Consider the following 6,000-nt stretch of genomic DNA (forward strand, 5'->3'; position numbering starts at 1 on the left):
TTACAAAGGGGTGGAGACCCACAGGTTGAGAATCGCTGGAGACTTTGGGGGCAGGACTTTTGAATTGTGCTCAGTAATGTTTTTAGCAAATGCATAAAGTCAGCTTTTCCAACATCATGAAACCTGGAATTTTTAAGGTAAACTTAGGAAACAGAACATTTTGTAGATTGGAAGTCATGGGAAACTTGGAACATTTTTTGTCCTCATGGAACTTTTGTGACATTAGTCAACATGAAGAGAGGACAATTCCTCAGTGAAAATCAGTAATGCTAACACAAAAGAGTGAAAACACACAACTTGGCAAATTAGAAAAAACCTAAGTTGTTTGTTATATGAAAAAGGAGATTGCTACCTTCCTAATATTCAGTAATTTTTGGATGCTACATACACACAAAAAAATCACCCACACGCAAATCAGATCGAACAGGAGTTTGCTCATAAGTCCATATTTTATTTCAATTCCTTCCACTGAAATAAATCAAAGAGGGTGTGTGGTTGCGCATGTTTGTGTATGTATGTGTATGTGTATGATTTGAATCTCATACCTAATTTGTCTTTTTGAAATATACTAATTCTAAAACTATGTGTGCAAGTGGAATCATTGACTATGTGAAAATTATATTTCTTTCAAATGAACTTGAAATACCAGAAAATGTGAAGATAATGAAGGGAATTCAGAATAATGAAAAATTATTGAGACACCTGTGAAAATGGACATCCCTAAAACTCTCTGCAAAGCACGTGATAGCAACAAGGCTGAGAGCAGAGTTCCACTATAAGTCACTTGTTCAAAAAAGTATAGAATGTACCTAAATTGTATTTAAAATTTGGGAGTATTATTGTGAAAATGAAAAGCGACCTTTTTTTCCTGTGTAAGAAAATAATGGATAAGTGTTCCCTGAAAACCCTTGCTTCAGGGAAATTTAAAGACCAATTAAATAATATCAAAGAAAATAGTCACCAGAATTTCGCTTAACAGCTAGTAAAAAGTCTTTGGCAGAAGTACTATAATGCATTACAAAAATCAAAAAGCCGTTTGAAACAACTTGACGTTATCTGTATGTTTAAAGTGTTATCTTTTCCATTTCCTTTGATGGGTGAAGCTTAGAAGACACTTCAGTGAAGTCTTCACTGTGGGCAGATAGTGAGTTTGTGACAATTAGCAACAGCCACCCCTCCATCAGTACATCTAGGAAACTTCTGTTAGAAAATTGTGCCAATAAGTAGAAGAAAAACTATGTCTATGAATATGGCCAACTGGAATCATAGCATAGAAAACCCACGTGGTCACTGGGGTGGTCTTGCAGGTCTCAGCCAAGAAGTGATAGCACAGGCAAATAAGACTGCAAAACTGTATTTTAAAAAGGCTAAGGTTAATCTTATTCTTTTTCTTATATTTTTTGATCACTTAAATGTTAATAATTATTCACTTTTAATAATCCAGTATGTAATAATTGTGTGTGTCATGATATTATTTTTCAAATTACTCAATGTTAAAATAAACAATGAAAGAATATTTAGTAAGTAATGTATTTGACAAAAGCAATGGCAAATGAAAAAGAAGCGTTGATGAAGATGAGATCGTATAACATATTAAGTCGAATGCAGCTGACTTCTCACTTCCTTTCTCCAGCTGTTTGATGGCTCTGGGCAGCTATGGCCTTAAGTTCTATGAAAGTATCTCCAGAGAATTGGTAAGTGCTTAGACACTGTGGTTGTGGCCTGTGGCTCAAAGGTGTAGGGCGCTGGCCCCATATGCCGGAGGTGACGGGTTCAAACCCAGCAGCCCCGGCTAAAAAAAAAATGCTTAGAAGCTGATCAATTGCTGGAAGCCATAGGACAAGGGCAAAGAAATAGCATGTCATTGCAAGGCCTGATCCATGGCATCTAAGAATTCCTACAGAAGCTCCTTATTAGAATTCCTTTGTTTATTTGTGGAATTCAAGAAGAAAAGAAATAACAAAATATGTGGGTTGTCTCTTCTTTGGTACAGAGTCTGGGAAATTATAAAGATGTCTGAAAACAAAAAGGCTTCTCTGAGGTGCTGGGAAGGGCCTGATGCTCTGCCTGTGGCTACAGTGAGGGCTCATGGGGATAGAAACCACCTGCCCAGAAGGTCTCCACTTAGAGTCTCCAAGGATCACATGCGCTACCAATCAACCAGCAAAGGAAACAGCTGCCCATCTCTGGAAGAGATCATCCCAAATGAACTATCTCCATGCCCAGCAAAATGGAGCTTCCAAAGGAGAGAAATAGCAACTTTATCTGTGTTGTTATGTGTCTCTGTGTATATACATAAATAAGGAAATCCAAGTTCTGGACACAATGTGTAGAGCTAACTACACGACTTTCCAACTAAACTTTTTATCACATACCAAAGGGGCTGGTCACTATTGAGATGGAAGATCAAGTGAAAGATACATCTTGAGGCACAGAATAAAAATATGAAAGAGAGAAAAAGAGAAGAGACTGGTGATTTCATTCAAAAAACCTGATCAGGTAAAAACAGTAGCTACAGGGGCAAAGGAAGGAAAAGCTAAAAATTTAAAAAATGGTACGCAGAAGAAATACTTGAAACCTGTTGCGAGCACGATTTATTGAATTTTATCATCATGATCTTAAAATAGCCTTTGTTTTAAGGCTCATAGACCTTTGTTTGCTAAATGACTATCTGTTGAAAGAAGCGACCAATGAGTGGGGCAGAGGGAGGGAATGCCTGACGCACACGTTTGCACTCACACACATATTTGCACTCACACACACACACACAAAAACATCGGATGAGTAAATAATGGCTGGCTGTACACGCAAAACGTCTCTGAAGGGCTCTTGGTGTAGAATAAATAGTCTTACTGAAAAAGCTTTCGAATAAAAGCCTGAAATAGAGAGTTCTAGGCTGACTCAGCACAAACCAGGAGTTGGGCTAGGAGAAAGGATGAATAAAAATATTCCAAAAGGACTCCTGTGCAGGGCAAGGAGGACAGGGCAGGTATTCAAAATCTCCAATTACTGAGCACTGGGGAGGGGGCAAGCTAAGGAGAAATGTAGCATTTTACTTATGCAACCAGCATGTTCTGCTGGGAAAATATTTACTATTTAGTTTTTTAAAACAGTGAGTGTGGGGACAGAAAAGATCATTATTGATGGAATGGGATAGTACAGGAGAACTCTGAAATGAACAAGAGAAAAAAAAAACACAAGTGATAAGAGCATTATTAAACCAGCAAAAATAAAGAAACAAGAGAAAGAAAGATAATAATGAAAAATAATTAAGGTACAATGGAAGAAATAAAATCAAGTATACTCATTATTTTACTCATGATTTTACTATTTGTAAAAGACAGACCTCCCTTTGAAAGACAGAGTGACAGACTGAGCAAAAGCATCTTCAACCCAGGTAAATGTTATTTAAGGGAAAATAAAATACAATAAAAGTGATGAAAAAAGGTTGAAGATGAAGAGGTTGGAAAAAGAGATATCAGACAAATGCAATCTAACAGAAAGTTATGATATCAATGGCTATTGAGTTTAAAATACTATAGAGGCTGGGTGTGGTAGCTCATGCCTGCAATCCTAGCACTCTAGAAGGTCCATGTGGGTGGATCATCTGAGCTCAGGAGTTTGAGACCAGCCTGAGCAAGAGACAGACCCCATCTCTCACAAACTAAAACAAGAAAAGAAAAAAAGAAGAGAAATATCTGGGTGTTGTGGCAGGCACCAGTAGTCCCAGCTATTCAGGAGGCTGAGTCAAGAGCTATGATAACACCATGGCATTCTACTGAGGGCAACAAAGTGAGACTGTCTCAAAATAACCAAAGAAAATAAAATAAAAGCCCTAATATAGTCCAGTTTGGAGGGTAGAGGGAAACAGAAAGGGGGAGGGGGAGGACGTTTGGCAGAAGCAGGGAGGGCATGAGGCTGGTCTCACCTAATGTGCACATCGTGGGGGTGTATAACAGGCCCCCTGGGGGAGGGGCTCTTCTACAAATGGAACTTTACCCTGGAAGTGAGAACAAGGTAACCTAAAAATTGTACCCTCATATTAATCTGAAAAAATACAAAAATTACTAAAAAAAAAAGTCCACTATAGAGTATATAAAGAAATATCACATAATGTTAAAATTAATTCTATTTGAAGAAGATATACTAATCAAAAACTTACATTTACCCTCTCACCAATTACAAAATGAAATAGCTAAAACAAAAACCATTATAAATGTAATAGTTATTATTTTATATGTAAATATAAAATTATTATTTAATAATAATAATTACTATTATTATTTTTGTATGTAAATATAAAATAAAATAAAATATTTTTACACATAAAATAATAACATATGTTTATATTTATTTTTAATGTAAAAATGAGGTCACTATTCTCAGTAAGTGATAGCTCACTCTAAGAATTGGACAGAGTTTTCATACAATTAGTAAAATCATAGAAGGATCAAATAGTAGCATACTATTCAGTAAGTCTAGTATTATCAATGAGTATTTATAAGAGGAATCTCATCTGTCAAATAGAGAAATATAACTACAAAATAATTATAGTGATAGTAGTAATGGTAATTAAGAACTTAGCTAGCAAAGCAAAACTTTACAAAATTTTTAAAGCTAAAATTGTATGAGCCATGTTCTTTTATCCACTATAATTAATGGTAGGAAGTGAAAACAACAACTTCACTTCTAAATTACCATTATAGAAAGGGGAAGTGAAATGGGAATTATTACTTCTGTAGAAAACTGCAAAGGGAAATCCTTTCTGGTTAATTTACCACTATGAACATGTGCAGCCTTAGAAAACAAATACGTCAAAATAGAAAGGTGAGAAAGTAAAGCAAGCATTGAAGATGTTAGAAAAACACTTTTTATTATAAAAAGGAAGCAGAAACTGAGCATAAAAAGCAGAAATTAGTAAAACAAAAAATAAGAAAATGAAAGAAAAAATAAATTTAAACCCTTAAAAAACTAATGATATAGATACATCCTATCTAAGAATGATTAAAGAAAACATAATAAGCAAAACTATATGATGTAAATTAGGAGGGAGATACATGCGCAAATATAGAAGAAAGATACAACTGCAAACATTGAAATTAAAAGTTGTATGAAAACAAAAAGTTGGAAGACGTGGGTGAAATTTATGAGTTCCTAGCAATATATAAACCCCAAATGAAAAAGAAAACTTTGTTAAATCAGTGTGATCATGGAAAGGATCAGACCAGGGATTAGATGCTTAGTCACATGTGTTCACAGCTCGAGTTTCCCCTAAACCTTAAAGAGCAGGGAATTCTAAATAAATTCTAATCCAGATCATAAACCAATGAGCAAACCATTCAATTTGATTTTTATACAGTCAGAATAACTTTAGTTCTGAAGCAAGATAAAGTTATTTCTGGAAAAAACAAAAGGGAGCAAATCCGTGGGGAGGAGGGAGAAGCCACTGGAGATGGAGTTCATTGGTGCATTTGATGCATATGGATTCAAAGATTAGATATTAAATATTAGGAAACGACATGCAGCAATGCATCAGAGTGATAGCACATTGTGACAGGCAGGATTTATTCAGGAAATGCTGAGTCTATCAATATAAGCCTTTAATACATTCAAGACAAAAGTCCACGTTATCTTATTAAAAGATGTTAAAAAGCATTTGATAAAAGCCAACATCTACTTCTAATAAAATTCTAAGTAAACTAAGGAGAAAAACCGCTTAAATAAACACTTTTTATCAAAATTCAGTGGCAAATACCCTAAATGCGAAATTCTAAAGAAATTTCAATTAAAATTAAGAAATTAGCCAGGGATCCTCAGCTTCAAGCTTTTTATTGGTTCCCCATTGGTCTATTAAAGAAGTTCAAGCTTCCGCCCTGGGAAGCCGTTCTGTGTGGCCCCTGCCTGTGTTTGCCCCGTCACCATCTTCACCTCACTGCGGGTAAGTCGCGGTCCGGGCAGAGCTGCCTCTGCCCCGCGCGGGGCGGTCCCAGGCCACTGCAC

Source organism: Otolemur garnettii, unplaced genomic scaffold, assembly GCF_000181295.1.
Source record: "Otolemur garnettii isolate 467f Iridium unplaced genomic scaffold, OtoGar3 scaffold00078, whole genome shotgun sequence".
Classification (NCBI taxonomy): Eukaryota; Metazoa; Chordata; class Mammalia; order Primates; family Galagidae; genus Otolemur; species Otolemur garnettii.